We start from the raw sequence: 18,800 nt of genomic DNA on the forward strand, positions 1-18,800 counted from the left end.
ATAAGCTTCTTCCTCAGATGAAGCATCCTTAGTACTGTTTGGTGCATTTTGCATTCCAGACAGACTCTAAGAAATCAAATTGACTTGTTGAGTCAATATCTTGTTCTGAGCCAATATGGCATTCAGAGTGTCAATCTCAAGAACTCCTTTCTTCTGACTAGTCCCATTGTTTACAGGATTCCTTTCAGAAGTGTACATGAATTGGTTATTTGCAACCATTTCAATCAATTCTTGAGCTTCTGCAGGCGTCTTCTTCAGATGAAGAGATCCTCCAGCAGAGCTATCCAAGGACATCTTAGATAGTTCAGAGAGACCATCATAGAAAATACCTATGATGCTCCATTCAGAAAGCATGTCTGAGGGACATCTTCTGATTAATTGTTTGTATCTTTCCCAAGCTTCATAGAGGGATTCTCCATCCTTCTGTCTGAAGGTTTGGACTTCCATTCTAAGCTTACTCCATCTTTGTGGTGGAAAGAACTTTGCCAGGAAGGCATTGACTAGCTTTTCCCAAGAGTCCAGGCTTTCTTTAGGTTGAGAATCCAACCATATTCTGGCTCTGTCTCTTACAGCAAAAGGGAATAGCATCAGTCTGTAGACCTCAGGGTTAACCCCATTAGTCTTGACTGTGTCACAGATTTGCAAGAATTCAGCTAAGAACTGATGAGGATCTTCCATTGGAAGTCCATGGAACTTGCAATTCTGTTGCATTAGAGAAACTAATTGAGGCTTAAGCTCAAAGTTGTTTGCTCCAATGGCAGGGATAGAGATGCTTCTCCCATAAAAATCAGGAGTAGGTGCAGTGAAGTCACCCAGCACCTTCCTTGCATTGTTGGCATTGTTATTGTTTTCGGCTGCCATGTGTTCTTCTTCTTTGAAGAATTCGGTCAGGTTCTCTAAAGAGAGTTGTGCCTTGGCTTCTCTTAGCTTTCTCTTCAAGGTTCTCTCGGGTTCAGGGTCAGCTTCAACAAGAATGCCTTTGTCTCTGCTCCTGCTCATATGAAAGAGAAGAGAACAAGAGAAATGTGGAATCCTCTATGTCACAGTACAGAGATTCCTTGAAGTGTCAGAGGAAAAGAAAAATAGAAGAAAAGAAGGTAGAAGAATTCGAACTTGATTAGTTAGAGTTCGAATTGTGCATTAAGAAGGAGTAGTACTCCATAAATAGAAGGATGTGAGAAGGAGGGAAGAGGATTTTCGAAAATTAAATGAAAAATTTTGAAAACATTTTTGAAAAACATTATTTAATTTTCGAAAATGAAAATAGAAAAGAAATCAAGTGATTTTTGAAAAAGATTTTGAGATTAGAAGTTAAAAAGATTTGATTGAAAACTATTTTGAAAAAGATGTGGTTAAGAAGATATGATTGGTTTTAAAAAGATGTAATAGAAAAGATATGATTTGAAAACAATTTGAAAAGATATGATTTGAAAACAATTTGAAAGGATATGATTTTAAAATTAATGACTTGCCTAACAAGAAAAGATATGATTCAAACATAAAACCTTCCTTAACAGAAAAGGCAAAAAATGTTCAATCAAATCATTAATTGTTAGTAAGTATCTTTGAAAAAGGAAAGAAATTGATTTTGAAAACATTTGATTGAGAAGATATGATTTGAAAAAGATTTGATTTTGAAAAACTTTGAAAACTTAAAAAAAAATTGATTTTGAAAACAAAATCTTCCTCCTAGCACCATCCTGGCGTTAAATGCCCAGAATGGTATACATTCTGGCGTTTAACGCCCAAAATGCTACCTCTTTGGGCGTTAAACGCCCAACCAGGTACCCTGGCTGGCGTTTAAACGCCAGTCTGCCTTCTTCACTGGGCATTTTTGAATGCTCAGCTTTTTCTGTATAATTCCTCTGCAGTATGTTTTGAATCTTCAATTCTTTGTATCATTGACTTGAGAAGACACAAATTAAAAATATTTTTGGATTTTTAATAATCAAAATGCAACAGGAATCAATTAACAATGCATGCAAGACACCAAACTTAGCAGTTTGTGTGCTACTGACACTATATGAGACACATGAATACTCAAGTCAATAGAATTTAAAGATCAAAACAAAGAAGTACATGCATGGATTCGAAAAATATAACAAAAACATGCATTTGACACCAAACTTAAGATGAGACACTAGACTAAAGCAAGAAACGTCAAATATTTTTGGTTTTTTTTTTTTGATTTGTAATTTTTTTGTGATTTTCGAAAATTAAGTGGAAAAAGGTATCAAAATTCTTAATGAGAATTCCAGGAATCAGTGCAATGCTAGTCTAAGACTCCGGTCCAGGCATTAGACATGGCTTCACAGCCAGCCAAGCTTTCAAGGAAAGCTTCGGTCCAAAACACTAGACATGACCAAAGGTCAGCCAAGCCTTAGCAGATCACTGCTCCAAAAGCAAGATTGATGAAAATCAACAAGCTCTTGTGGTGATAAGTTGAAACCTCGGTCCAATCAGATTAGACATGGCTTCTCAGCCAGCCAGATTTCAACAAATCATCATGAAACTCTAGAATTCATCTTCAAGAATTTCGAAAAAGATAAATACCTAATCTAAGCAACAAGATGAACTGTCAGTTGTCCAAACTAGAACAATCCCAGGCATTGTTACCAAAAGCTTGCTCAAAACTTGAACAATCCCCGGCAACGGCGCCAAAAACTTGGTGCGCGAAATTGTGAACAATACTTTTTTACAACTCTCATAATCCCTGGTCATGAACTCCAAAAACTTGGTGGTTCAATTCCATGGCATTACACAACTTCGCACAACTAACCAGCAAGTGCACTGGGTCGTCCAAGTAATACCTTACGTGAGTAAGGGTCGATCCCACGGAGATTGTTAGCATTGAAGCAAGCTATGGTCATCTTGTAAATCTTAGTCAGGCAAACTCAATTGTATATGATGATGAACGAAAATAATATAAAAGATAAAGATAGTGATACTTATGTATATCATTGGTGTAAGAGCTTCAGACAAGTGTATGAAGATGCCTTCCCTTCCGTCTCTCTGCTTTTCTACTGCCTTCATCCAATCCTTCTTACTCCTTTCCATGGCAAGCTCGTGTAGGGTTTCACTGTTGTCAGCAGCTACCTCCCATCCGCGCAGTGAAAGCTAATGCACGCACTCTGTCACAGTACTGTCAATCACCGGTTTGGTTCCCTCCCCTACCGGAATAGAATCACTCTTTTGCGTCTGCCACTAACGCCCAGTAGGTTACAGGTTTGAAGCACGTCACAGCCATTCAATCATTGAATCCTACTCAGAATACCACAGACAAGGTTAGACCTTCCGGATTCTCTTGAATGCCGCCATCAGTTCTTGCCTATACCACGAAGACTCTGATCTCACGGAATGGTTGGCTCGTTTGTCAGGCGAGCACTCGGTTGTCAGGCGATCAACCATGCATCGTGCAATCAGGAATCCAAGAGATATTCACTAAGCCTCAGATGCTTGTAGAACAAGAATGGTTGTCAGTCACCTTGTTCATGGGTGAGAATGGTGATGGGCGTCAATCATCACCTTCATCATGTTGAAGAACAAGTGATATCTTGGTAAAAGAACAAGCGGAATTGAATAGAAGAACAATAGTAATTGCATTAATACTCGAGGTACAGCAGAGCTCCACACCTTAATCTATGGTGTGTAGAAACTCCACCGTTGAAAATACATAAGAACAAGGTCTAGGCATGGCCGAATGGCCAGCCTCCCAAAGGTCTAAGATAGCATAAAACAAAGATAGCTACCCAAAAGTCTCTCTAAATACAATAGTAAAAGGTCCTACTTATAGAAAACTAGTACATAGATGAGTAAATGACATAAAAATCCACTTCCGGGCCCACTTGGTGTGTGCTTGGGCTGAGAAATGAAGTTTTTTCGTGTAGAGACTCTCCTTGGAGTTAAACGCCAGCTTTAGTGCCAGTTTGGGCGTTTAACTCCCAATTAGGTGCCAGTTCCGGCGTTTAACGCTGGAATTTCTTGAGGTGACTTTGAACGCCGGTTTGGGCCATCAAATCTTGGGCAAAGTATGGACTATTATATATTGCTGGAAAGCCCAGGATGTCTACTTTCCAACGCCGTTGAGAGCGCGCCAATTGGGCTTCTGTAGCTCCAGAAAATCCACTTCGAGTGCAGGGAGGTCAGAATCCAACAGCATCTGCAGTCTTTTTGAGTCTCTGGATCAGATTTTTGCTCAGGTCCCTCAATTTCAGCCAGAAAATACCTGAAATTACAGAAAAACACACAAACTCATAGTAAAGTCTAGAAAAGTGAATTTTAACTAAAAACTAATAAAAATATACTAAAAACTAACTAGATCATACTAAAAATATACTAAAAACAATGCCAAAAAGCATACAAATTATCCGCTCATCAACCATGAAGGCTGAAGCTTCATGATAATGAAAAGAAGGTTATTCTCACCTTAAGGCAGCTAGAAATCACGTTTTCTTAGAGCTTATGGTGAGTGAACAAGAGATCCTAAGAGAAAACATGAAAAAAACATCATTAGCTTGATTTCTCCACCATGGCTGAAACTTCAAGGAGGAGGAGCAGCCATCATACCTTTATTTACTCCTTGAAAATTATCATAGAAACGAAGAGGAGGAAGAGATGAACACTTTGGTCGGATTAGATTTTTTATAGGGGTTTTAGTTTGAGAAAGAACGGAGGTTGAAGCTCAATTGTTCATGGAAGTTTCATGGAAGTTCTTTCACTTTCTCTCATGGTGATTTTCGAATTCTAACTTTTTTAGAAAGAAAAAATGATAGTAATGATGATACATAGGAGAACATGGGGTTTGGATAAGCATTATCCTAAAGTTTGGTGTAAAACTATCTCAAGAAGGGATAATTACTGAAGCTACATGTGTTAGAACACAAGTATTTCTTACTTTCTCTTAAGGAACCTTTTCTTGGAGAGCAAGAAAGGAAACATGTGGTGGCTAACTCTGGGAAAGACATGTGTCACAGGTTGCTGACTCATCAAAGTTTAATAATAAAATATCATTCAGAAGATAATTACTAAAACTAAATACATCAGATTACATTACTAAAGGATAAGCATAAGCTTTACTAGTATAAATGATACTAGTAACATGATAATCATGAGGATAAAAGATATATGATAAAGAATTAGCATTGCTAAGTTCATCTAAGAATGCTGGTATTATCCATTACTGGTAGATTTCTAGCTCAGTTATTATATTACTAAATATAGATCAACATTAACCACAGTAGAGGAAATAATAATATAATATTCTAAATAAAATAATAATATATGAATATTATACTAATATAATTTTTCTCTCGAAATTTGAGACCGGCTCGTCACATAGAGACTAACCACAGAAATCAGAATTTTGAAATTCGGACTCGAAGTGGCTCAAAAATGCAACTTTTCACGACGTGCTTACTTAGATCAAGAGAGGTGTCTAGTGCAGTCAAGCTGCTGACTCAGCAGCTTGATGACACAACACCTGCGTAGTGGAGGTGCTTAAATGCACTGAAATTCTTAAAATTTTCGTAAAAATTCCGTTTGATCCCAAAAAAGCGTCGTTTCTTTGGGGCTAGGCCGTTACATATAACGGCGGCTCAGTGACCTTCATGAAGACTAAGCCCATGCTAGTATGTAGCTTCTCTAATTTTGTTATTAACTTAGTTATATTCTTTGACATATCATTAGTAGGCATCCTAACATATTTTTTCAATGCAACATAAGTAGTCAAAGTCGTTGGATCATGATGCGACATTGGCGGAGACCTTCAAGTACACCCACACTTTGAAGGAGAACAAAGAGAGATTTATTTATCAGCAGTCTGCAGATCATTATATGAGTAAACATTTGATCTTTTGATATAAAATTGTCAGTTAACTGTACAGCTTCGTCCTAATCATAATAACATGTGTTACACAAAAGTCCTACACACAGATACTAGAGGCCGCAACTCAACAATCTCAATAAAGTAAAGAGGATGCCAGTGGCTCTGCTGCTTCAGTCATTGATTCCGATGTGGTTTGGCGCGAGACCGCCTCAGTGTCGTACAAGAACTGCGTATATGGATTGGGGTCATTCTTCGCCAACAGCCTCCATACCTCCACGTTGAGGCCATTGTCCACCTCTGCTACCAGTCAAGCTGTCAATTCCGAGGAAGGCATTAATTTGAGGTTGCAGGTGCAGGAGCTCACCCAGAGCCTTCACGAACAGGCTCAGAAGCTAAACGAGATGAGACTCAGGAGAGGTATCAGAAGATCCTCATACGTGTGACGGACACGGATGAGCTCAGGCTGGAGTGGAGGGAGCAGTTGGAGTGGCTTCAGCGGATAGAGCAGTAAATGGTGGTGTACCAGGCACAGATGCACGCCAGTGGCAGCGGCGTTGCTGGTGTGACACACACATCACCTCCTTCTCCGCGGTCTCAGCAGGACCACGGGAATGACGACGACGATGACTACCAAGATCTTTAGTGATTAGGGCTTTGGTTTACTGTTTTATTGTATTTGATTTATTTAACTTTTAATTTATTTGAACATTTCATATTTAATATTACATAATTGGTTTCTATTATTTATAATTTGACCAATGATTGTGTGAAAAATAAATTTAAATAAAAAATTAAAATTAAAAAGGAAGAAATTAAAAAAATTGCATCACAATATTTAAAAAAAAGCATTGACATTACTGTTAGATTTACCGATGGCATAATCTAACGATAATAGTACAGGAACAGGATATTGTGATGCCAACGTTATCGTCAGAAAAATCTGCCGGTAACTAAATGATTGTTCGGGCAGGTAATCTGTTGCAAAATTTGATGGTAATTATTGTCGGACAAAAAAACCCAACGGTAACTGGTTGCTGGCGAGGTTTATACCATCGGATTTCTTCTGACGGATTTTATTCGTTTTTTAACTGTAATTCCAATGGTACTCAACATTTTTCTTGTAGTGAGACTGAAGACTTGCTCAAAGTCAAAACCTGTAGATTGGTGAAACACTTGAGCAACTAATGGTGTACTTCTCAACAATCCCTTCAGGATGTCTTTAAACAATAAAAATCCATTTGAACCGAATCATTTTTGCATTAGAGGGTGTTAGGAGTAAGGTCCAAGTATTGGTTCTCATTAAAGTATTGTATTCCTCATTCATAGCATTATGCTACTGAGGTATAACAAGTGCTACAGTAACTTATTTTAAAATTTGTTCTAAAGGATTTTGAGGTAAAGTAGTTACTGTAAGCACTTTTGGCTTTAAAGTACTAGTCTTAGATTTTGTGAGCATATAATAAGAATTTTGAGCATCTTAGGGGGTTGAGACAGGGGTTGAGGGTGTGAGGATTCAACTTCTACGAGTTAAAGTTAAATATCTATACCTAAAATAGGTTGCATGGATTATGGTGGTATAATGTGAAAGACATCCTCATCTTCATTTGTTAAAGATGGTATGTCCTGTGAAGAATTAACAGTGTTAGATTGATGAAGTGATGTTGGAGTCTCTAAATTAGTTGTTGTTGTAGTTACTAATGAAAACTTGTAATGCAAGGTAAAACCTTCTTCGTTGTTGTTATTAATAGATTGAGAATCTGAGCCTACATTCTTTTTCATAAAAATATATGTATAGAGAAATTCATTTTCATCAAAAGAAGCGTGTCGAGTTATATAAATTTTTCCACTTGGTGATAGGTATTTATACTCTTTATACTTTGGTGCATATCCCGTAAAAACACTTTTCAAAGATCTATGTTCTAACTTATTTTTATTATAAGATTTAAGGGATGGAGAACAACTAGTGCCAAAAACTCTAAGAAGATTGTAATCAAGTTTTCTATTCAAAAGCTTTTCAAAGGGAGATGAATTAGATAAAACCTAAGTTGGTGTGCAATTAATAAAAAAGGCAGAGGTAAACACAACTTCATCCCAATAAATTAAAGACATAAAAATTGTTGAGAGCATGGCTAGGCTCATGTTTATTAGATGTCTATGTTTTCTCTCAGCATATTATTTTGTTAATGAACATATGGACATGAAAAATAATGGAAAATATCTTCTTTAGCCAAGGAATCAGAAAAGGCATGTGAGATATATTCCCCTCTATTGTCACTTTGAAACTCTTTAATCTTGTAGCCAATTAATTTTTCAATGTATAACTCATATTGTTCAAAAGTTGTAAACACCTCAAATTTGTTAACCAAGAGAGAAGTAAATGTATAATGTGAAAAACATCAATAAATATCACATAATATCTAAAATCAAGATGTAAAATTAAGGGACCAGGCCCCAAACATTTGAAAAAAATCAACTAAAGAGGAATTGTATAAGATGTAGCAGAATTAGAAAAAAGCAACTCATGCATCTTAGCTTCAGAACAATTTTCACAAATGTAACACCCTAATTAATCTAAGCCTTACCTCATGCCGCAAAGCAAAGGTTAATCAAAGGTTACGACGATCCTAAGGTTTAAACATACATACATACATATATATATATATATATATATATATATATATATATATATATATATATATATATATATATAAGGAATGATAATTCTAGAAACCCGATAAAGATATAAGCTCAAATACGGAATTACAAAAGTGCAACACATTCAAACAAAACTACAAACTTAAGGCATAAGATAAAGATATAAGATAGCAAAATATAAGTATATAAGAGAATGTAGTAGCCATAAGGAACTAGTCTCAGCCAGCAGAGTTTAGGCCGACTAGTGTTATACAGACATACAGAGTTTTGAAAGTTAAAATAGCATATACAGAATATCTCTCATAAAGTAAGCCTCTAAGGCAAATATAAATACAAAAGTGAGAGAACTACTTCAAAATAACCAAAAGACTCCAAAACAGGATAAAGGTCCTCCGCTCTGTCACCATCAAGTAACTCACCGAGGTGGGTTGCGACCTGCATATGAAAAACAATAACAAAGTATGGAATGAGAACCGGAGGTTCTCAATATGGTAACAGTGCCCAGTAATGTAAGATGTAAGATCCCAGGACGCTAGAGGCAATCCTAGAGCTTCATATCAACACAAGATTCAACTTAAAGCATAACTAAAATTAAAACCATAACTTTAAAACCATTATGAAATGGAATAAACTAACTTAAGGGATTTCTAACTATCAGTTCACCGCTGTCCCACAGCCTTCACCAGCCTAACTGCCATGCGATCCCATCGCCACCGCCTTCCGAGCCTCCTCAATCCCAGTAGAAAATACAAGTAATAACAATGCAAGTAAAGCACAAGTATAGCATGTATATCAAGAAATTCAAGTAGCAATTAATCATGTTATACAATTAGGCAAGCAGTTTCAAGTCGACAAAGCAAACAAACAGATAGAAGATGCACATGATGAATGTCTGTCCTATTGGATGTGATATCACATTGTCGGTTCAACAGCCAATGATAAACCCTATTTTTAGGGTTTATCTTGTGCTTAATTCGGGGGATTTTATGACCTTTGCCCATATTTATTCAAGAAAATAGCATGGTTTCATGATTGTCTCCTAATTTGTGTTTAAGTGTGAAAACATGCTTTTTGAGCCTTTTGATTAGCTAAATTTAATTAACCTTTGATTTCACTAGATGCCTTGATGTGTTTGTTAGTGAATTTAGATTAGAAAGGCTAGAAATGGATCAAAGGGATGAAGAGAAAAAGCATGCAAGTGGAGAACGCATGAAAAATCAAGGATTTGGGATGCATTCATCGACATGCACGCGTAGAAGACGCGCAGGCGTGGATTGTGGAGTCGCATGGCGACGCGTACGCGTACATGATGCGTACGCGTGGATAGAAAATTGCCGAGCGACGTGTACGCATACATGGCGCGTACGGGTCGATGCTCGCACGTGACTCACTTAAAGGCAAAATGCTGGGGCTGAATTCTGGGCTTCCCAGGCCCAAATCCAACTCATCTCTGATGCTATTTAATCCAAAGATTGAAGGGAAATCACAACCTTCCACCACATTAGTTTAGTTTTAGTTTAGTTTTGGAGGAAAAGTTAGTTTCTAGAGAGAAAGCTCTCTCTTCTCTCTAGAATTAGGATTAGATTAGGGTTTTAGTTCTCTTCTCTTAGATCTAGATCTACTTCTACTCTTGCTTCAATTTTTCTTTTACTTTATGAATTCTTATGTAGATCTCTATTTCTCTTTCAATGCAATTTATGATTTCCATGTCTTTTCATGTTTGATTTGGTTTTCTATTATGGATCTCTTACCATTGTAGTTAGATCTCTCTTTAATTCTTGCAATTCATGTTGTTTACCTTTATTGCCTTTTATGTGTTTGATGAAATGCTTCTTTTAGTTATAAATTAGATTTTGTTCCTCTTGGCCTAGGTAGAGTAATTAGTGACACTTGAGTTATCAAACTCTCTTGTTGATTGATAGTTAGAGATTGCTAATTGACTCGAATGCCACTAAGTTAGTCTTTCCTTAGGAGTTGGCTAGGACTTGTAGACTCAAGTTAATCCATCCACTTGACTCTCCTCCATGGTTAGAGGTTAACTAAGTGAAAGTAATGGACAATTCTCATCACAATTGATAAGGATAACTAGGATAAGACTTCTAGTTCTCATACCTTGCCAAGAGCTTTTCTAGTTGTTAGTTTATTTCTTTTGCAATTTACAATTCTTGTTTCTTATCTCAAAAACCCCAAAACATACTTCATAACCAATATCAAGGACACTTTATTGCAATTCCTAGGGAGAACGACCCGATGTTTAAATACTTCGGTTTATATTTTTAGGGGTTTGTTACTTGTGACAACCAAATTTTTGTATGAAAGGATTTTAGTTGGTTTAGAAACTATACTTGCAATGAGGATTTATTTGTGAATTCTAAATGGTCAAAAATTCATTCATCAGCCAACCCGACACATCTCCATGGAGATGTCACCCTTCGGTCTCATAATGGAAACCCCTGAGATATCGTGCCTGGAATACGGCCCAGGATATAGTGCCTGCACACTTTAGTGATTCTGAAGGGATGCGAGCAGGATACTCTTGCCACAAACCTCATATCTCAACGTAAGCGGGACTAACCACCGCCCATATGTTGTTGCCGCGATCTCGACAGGCAGGATCCAACTGCCGTCCTTGCTAGAAAATACCTTATTGATTTTACCTAGAGCCTTCTCTATGTTCTGACACCTAAATATAAGCTAAAGAGTCTTACATAAGTTTCACAAAAATTTACAAGCTTGTCAGAAAGGTAAAATAGTTAAAAACAAGGTTTTCATAGAAAAACAGGGCAGTGTGCGTACGCACAGAAAGTAAAAGTTTTCATTTTAAATGCACGCACAGATACGTGCAAACGCCCTCAACAGAATGCACTTCCCAGCGTGTGCGTGTGCACGATGTGTGCGTTGACAAACCCCATTTTGACGGTTTATCTTGTATTGATTTTAGGAGATTTTATAACCTTTTACCCACATTTATTCAATGAAATAGCATGGTTTTATAACTTCTCCTTTAATTGTGCTTAAGAATGAAAACATGCTTTTTAGGTCTTAAAATGAATAAATTTAATTCACCTTGATTCCATTAGATGCCTTGATATGTTTGTTAAGTGATTTAAGATTTAGGAGGCAAAGATTGGATCAAGGGAATGAAGAAAGAAGCATGAAAAGTTGGAGAACTCATGAAGAAATGAAAGAACCGGAAAGCTGTCAAGCCGACCTCTTCGCACTAAACGACCATAACTTGAGCTACAGAGGTTCAAATGATGCGGTTTCAGTTGGGTTAGAAAGCTAACATCCGGGGCTTCGAAACGATATAAGATTTGCCATAGTTGCTACAAGTATGGTGGCGCGCACGCGCATAGTACGCGCACGCGCCGTTGCTGCCACCTAGTCCACTTGAAGCAAAACGTGGCCAGCGATTTTAGAAGCCTTGTGGGCCCAATCCAACTCATTTCTGATGCTATTTAACCCAAGGAGTGAAGAGGGAAACACAAGTTAGTTACCATTAGTTTTAGTTTAGTTTTGGAAGTAGTTTCTAGAGAGAGAAGCTCTCACTTCTCTCTAGAATTAGGATTAGGTTTAGTTCTTAGATCTAGATTTTAGATTCATCTTCTTCTACTTCTATCCTCTTAATTTCTAGTTGTTACATTCATCTTCCTCTATTCTTTTGTTGTAATTTCCTTTATATTGTTCTTGCATTTTGTTGTAGATCTACTTTTGTTCCTTCCATTTTCTTTCAATTCAATAAGAGGTAATTCATAATAATTGTTCTTCTTTGCTTTTCTATTGTTGATCTCTTGCCTTTGTAGTTAGATCTCTCTTTAATTCTTGCAATTTATGTTGTTTACTTTTATTGCCTTTTATGTGTTTGTTGAAATGCCTCTTCTAGATATAGTATAGATTTTGTTCCTCTTGGCCTAGGTAGAGTAATTAGTGACTCTTGAGTTATCTAATTCCTTTGTTGATTGATAATTGGAGAGATTGCTAATTGGTTTGGAGTGCACTAAAGCTAGTCTTTCCTTGGGAGTTGGCTAGGACTTGTGGCTCAAGTCAATTCATCCACTTGACTTTCCTTTATTTAGTAAGGGTTAACTAAGTGGTAGCAATGAACAATTCTCATCACAATTGAGGAGGATAACTAGGATAGGACTTCTAATTTTCATACCTTGCCAAGAGCCTTTTATAGTTGTTAGTTTACTTTCTTGCCATTTATCTTTCATGCCTCTTATCAAAACCCCAAAAATAACTCACAACCAATAACAAAACACTTTATTGTAATTCCTAGGGAGAACGACCCGAGGTTCAATACTTCGGTTTATAAATTTAGGGGTTTGTTACTTGTGACAAATAATCTTTTGTATGAAAAGGATTATTGTTGGTTTAGAAACTATACTTGCAACGAGAATTCATTTGTGAATTCTAAACCATCAAAAATCCAATCGTCAAAATGGCGCCGTTGCCGGGGAATTGCAATGGTGTTATGTTATTTGTTATTGTATATATGTGAATATTGTGAATATGTTTGCTTTTTGCTTCTTTGTTAGTTTTTAGTTTGTTCTCTTTATTTGTTACTATTTTTTTTTTTGTTTTTGCCCTCTCTTGCTATCATGAATTCTCATTTTGGCTATGAGTGTGATTACAACTATGTTGTAGGTGATGAGAACTTCAATGAGAATGTGTGTCAAGGATGGGACACTCAAAGGTGGGAGGAACCATATGCATATGATCAATCTTCATGGCAACAACCTCCACCAATGCACTATGAAGAAGAGCCATTCTATGATGCATATCAATCCAATGGCTATGGTGAATCATCTTGTGACTTTCAAGAACCACCACCATATGCCTATGAACCATATCCTCAACATAACTCTCAATCATACTCACAAGTCTCTTTTTACCAACCACCTTCATATGACCCTAACCCATATCCATCCTACCAACAACCATATGAGCCATATGAACCACACATAGAGCCACCACCACTCCAACATCAACATTTTCAAGAGCCACCCCTCCATATTATTACCAAGATGAACCACCTCCAATAAATGAAAATTTTCAACCACAAGATGAATACTACTTTCCACCACAATCTCCCATGGAAGAATACTCATATCCATTGATCCAAGAGCCACATGATCCTAATCGTATTATCCAAGAGGAACAAGAGTCAAGGGATCACCTCAAGGAAGCATTGGATCAATTTCAAGCAACCATGGAGTGTGTTGTGCAACAAGTGGAAAGAATGGAAAATATTGAACCACCACAACTCTACCAAGAAGAACCACCTTCCCATTATGAACCCTTTTCCCAAAATGATGAATCTTTCCGTCCACCCCAACCTCCAATGGATGACATCCTTGGTGTTCTTGTTCAAGGGCAAGAAGAGATGAAGAGGGATGTGCAAAATTTCATGGCCACCTTGAATGCGGTAACAAATCAATTAGCCTCCCAATGCTTGAACACTCAAGGAACTCCCATGGCTACATGTGGAGAATCGAATGAAGAATATAGCATGAAGGAGAGATTGGAAACTCCGGTGGAAAATGAAGGAAGTTGCTTTGTATTGGAACAATTGGAGGAAGCTTTAATTGTTGAAGACAAGGAAGAAGTGGTAGAAGACTTAGGAGATGCGGAGCCTCCATGGGAACATAGAGTTGAAGAAAACTCCTCCAAGATGATTGAAATTGATGCTAGGGAGGAAAGTGCACACCTTCCAAGGCATATTCTATATGAAGACTTGGATGGGATAGAGAAAGCATTGAGTTCCCTTGGTGATGAAGATCAAGCATCAAGTCTTAGTGGTGAAGAATCCTTTGAGCATGAAGAACCTTCTCCGGTTGGATTTGAAAGTGTTGAGGAGGTAAATTTTTCTCACCCTCCCTATTATGATTTGAGTAAAGGAAAAGGTTTAGATAAAATTGTTGAACAAAGGATTGAGATCAAGAGATCTTGTGAAGAGGTGGAAGTCCCTAGAAATAGAAGAACGAGGGTTGGCTATGCTTTGTCAAGATCTTTGGAAGCATCTTTGCCTAGGTTGCCATCTATACCTTCATTTGAGTGGGTGAAATTCATTTCTATTAGCTTTATTATCCCACTTGAATATGGTTTGCTTGAAACGGATGGCCAACTTAGAGAAGTTTGTGGGATGAAGTGTAAGCGGAAAAGGTTTTGTGGTGGGCGTTGCAAATCAAGGCTCATTATGGTTGATGCATCAAACATGAGATATAAAGGTTGGAGTAGTGCTCAAATAGATGGGTCTAGGAGGATTGTTGGCCACTATATAGAGAATTCACCCTACTCACCACCCGGATGGACTAATAATGATGATCAACCTCAAGACGGGTGTGAAAACAAAGTGTGGGACCCCGGATCACAAGAAGAGGATCAACTTTGGGAGCCCCAAGCTTGTGAAGAACTCCATCAACACTTGGCTCAATCCATGAGAAATCTTGGGGCACAATGGAGAACCAAGCATTGGTGGGAGTTCCAAGATGAATACAAGCACAAGCCACCTTGATAAGAAGCTCCCCATAAGTCCAACTTAAGGACAATAAATAAAAGTGCTTGGTGGGAGACACCCCACCATGGTAAACTCTTTCCATACTCTTTTAGTTTGTTAATAAGTGAATTGAGTTGCCATTGTAGGTAGATTCTCATTCTCATTTTTTCTTTTGTAAATATTAGTAGAATTAGTTTAATTTCTTGTTTTTATTGTTTTATCAAGTTTAGTTAGTAGTATAGTATGTTGAATAAGGTTCTAGGGTGTTTTGGTAGTTGTTTGGAGGATTGAAAGGCTTGGATTGGTGCAAGAACTTAGAAAAAATTTGAAAAACAGAACACCATCCACGCGTGCGCGCACATGACGCGTACGCGCACCCGAGCATTTTTTGACCATCCACACGGACGCGCACTGTACGCGTACGCGTGGATGCAAAATTTCACCTCCAGCCAAAAACCCGAGAGTTAGGCCTGCACTGTGCGAACATTGGGCCTCAGGCACAAGTCTATGCACGCGTGCGCGCACTTGGCGCGTACGCGCACATGATCTTAAATTGGCAATGCACGCGCACGCACACTGTGCGCGCGCGCGTCGATTGCACAATCTGCACCCCCGGTACTTTTACCCGAGAGTTGTGCCAGACTTGGGCCGACACTATGCCTCCGGCCTAACTCGACGCACGTGTGCGCGCACTTGGCGCGTACGCGTCTTTCGACCAATGTACCCATCGACGCGTAAACGTGCATGATGCGCACGCGTCGGTAAAAAAAAAGAGTTTTTTTTTCTCCCCTTCCATTTTCTTTTGCTTATCACATTCGCATACTTCTACTCTTCCCATTTTCATTTAGTTTTTGTAGTATGTTTTTGTTTTTTTTTAGTCATTTCAATAATGGTGTTAGATTCTTACACTCAATTGTTGAGAAATTCTTGCATTATTTTGGTGCTTCTTGACTTGTTTGATATTGTTGGGTGATGAAACTTTTAAATCAATGCTTCATCTTGTATGACTCTTATGTCTTTGTGCATTGATATGACCTCATATTGTCTTTCATGACCCACTTCTTCTTATGTGAACTTGATGTTCCATATGCTCTTCATGCTTTGATTTTACTCTTACATCAAGTATTAGTTAATATGCCATTAGCTTATATTGTTTTCTCACTTACATGCGTAGCTAACATGTAGTGAGAACCTTACTCTTATTTGGCATTAGCCCCGCCTATGTTCTATTTGCTTCGATATCTTTGTTATAGGCTTAACTTTCTTTCTTTTTCTTCCCTTTTTGGTTGGCCACCAAGAAGGGAGATATGAATAGCTTTAAATGGGGCAACAAACAAGTCATCCGCACTACCATTTGAGGAACTCATCAATTGTAGCAACCCATCCACCTTGCTCATCCTTCAATGCACCGAGGACGGTGCAAACTTTTAAGTGTGGGGAGGTCGTCCGACCGTTCGGCGATTTTGGGTGACAAGTTTCTAATCCCAACACTTTTGCATTTCATTCTAGGATTTTAGGATTCTTACTTGCATTTTCCTATTTTTGCATATATATACACAATAAGCTTAGTCAAAATAATGAATTTTTCAAGATTTCTATCTATAGGGCACCTCAATTGATTTGAGTAAAAACTTTTCATAGAACTTGCTTGAATTATATATATTGTGGATCATGTTTTTGAGCTAAGAACACAAGCAAGTGAGATTTGAGCCTAATGGTGTGGTTACATCTTATAACCACTTATTTTCCTTCTTGTGTGCATTATTCTCTTTATATGATTGTAATCTTTGATTTGTTTGATTCTTTATGTCCATTATTTTGTGTATTCATGCATTTATATGATTGAGGCCATCATTTCATTGAGCTCACTTACCCAAATAGCCTACCTTTTATCTTCCATTGTTAGCCAATTTGAGCCTACGCTTAACCCACTTGTTCTTTAATTTAGCACATTACAAGCCTTAAAGCGAAAAACAATAAATGTCCTTAATTTGGATCTTTGATTGGCTTAGACTAGTGTGTGTGAGTATCATTCAAGTGTGGGAACCTTGAGACATTGGGTGAATAAAAGTGTAGTTTTGTAATGTTATTGGAAATATTGGGAATTGGGTACGCACTCATGTATTAATCAAATGTTAGACCTTATGCATTAATGTTCTTGCATATAGAAAAAAAATGAGAAAAATAAAAGAAAAAGAAAAGAAAAGTAATATGGAAAAGAAAAAAATGTATATAGAAAAAAAGAAAAAAAAAAGAGAAAAGCAATAAAGGGGACAAAATGCCCCAAAGCAAAGTGAAGCTCAATAAAGATCAATGCATAAGTGTTGTGAAATGAAAAGAAAATGCATGAGTATGTGAAAAAGTGAAGAATGGGTAGTTAGGTTAGAACTTAATTGTATAGGATGTCATAGGTTAGGTGGGAAGTCTAAGCTTATCAAAGATTCAAACTTCAAGCTCACTTGACCATATATGCATCCTACCTTGACCCTAGCCCCATTACAACCAAAGAAAAGACCTCATGATACTTGTATGCATGCATGAAATATATGTCGATTGTTAGAAGAAGAAAAAATCTTGGAAAGCATGATTAGGGGATAATTGAGAGACTCAACCCTAAACACTTGAGCGAAGAGAGTGCAAACACATCCGGTGAGGGTTCGATGCTCAATTACATGTTTTCACCTATGATCAACTTTTCATGCAAGTTTGTAAAAATATTTAATAACTTAAATCAATTGTGGATTAGACTTGTTAGTCCTTAGCCCTTGTGCATATATGCTTCTTGAGAATTGATTTATTTTGACCAAGCAATTGCATTCATGTAGATAGTTGCATATAGGTAGATTGCATTTAGTTAGTTTTCATTGAATAAATGTTGATCCCTTTGCTTTCTCTTGGTTTAAGCATGAGGACATGCTTGGTTTAAGTGTGGGGAGGTTGACAAACCCCATTTTGACGGTTTATCTTGTATTGATTTTAGGGGATTTTATAACCTTTTACCCACATTTATTCAATGAAATAGCATGGTTTTATAACTTCTCCTTTAATTGTGCTTAAGAGTGAAAACATGCTTTTTAGGTCTTAAAATGAATAAATTTAATTCACCTTAATTCCATTAGATGCCTTGATATGTTTGTTAAGTGATTTAAGATTTAGGAGGCAAAGATTGGATCAAGGGAATGAAGAAAGAAGCATGAAAAGTTGGAGAACTCATGAAGAAATGAAAGAACCGGAAAGCTGTCAAGCCGACCTCTTCGCACTTAAACGACCATAACTTGAGCTACAGAGGTCCAAATGATGCGGTTCCAGTTGGGTTAGAAAGCTAACATCCGGGGCTTCGAAACGATATAAGATTTGCCATAGTTGCTACAAGTATGGTGGCGCGAACGCGCATAGTACGCGCACGCGCCGTTGCTGCCACCTAGTCCACTTGAAGCAAAACGTGGCCAGCGATTTTAGAAGCCTTGTGGGCCCAATCCAACTCATTTCTGATGCTATTTAACCCAAGGAGTGAAGAGGGAAACACAAGTTAGTTACCATTAGTTTTAGTTTAGTTTTGGAAGTAGTTTCTAGAGAGAGAAGCTCTCACTTCTCTCTAGAATTAGGATTAGGTTTAGTTCTTAGATCTAGATTTTAGATTCATCTTCTTCTACTTCTATCCTCTTAATTTCTAGTTGTTACATTCATCTTCCTCTATTCTTTTGTTGTAATTTTCTTTATATTGTTCTTGCATTTTGTTGTAGATCTACTTTTGTTCCTTCCATTTTCTTTCAATTCAATAAGAGGTAATTCATAATAATTGTTCTTCTTTGCTTTTCTATT

General features: G+C 37.4%; 1 non-coding gene across 1 annotated transcript; it reads left to right on the top strand.

Moving 5' to 3' along the window:
* Positions 1-348: 348 nt before the first annotated feature.
* LOC130952233 (small nucleolar RNA R71) lies at positions 349-456 on the top strand. Its single transcript, XR_009074414.1, has one exon. It is a non-coding gene; the product is annotated as a small nucleolar RNA R71 (small nucleolar RNA).
* The last annotated feature ends 18,344 nt before the right edge of the window (positions 457-18,800 follow it).

The sequence above is a fragment of the Arachis stenosperma genome, chromosome 9 (assembly GCF_014773155.1).
Source record: "Arachis stenosperma cultivar V10309 chromosome 9, arast.V10309.gnm1.PFL2, whole genome shotgun sequence".
NCBI lineage: Eukaryota > Viridiplantae > Streptophyta > Magnoliopsida > Fabales > Fabaceae > Arachis > Arachis stenosperma.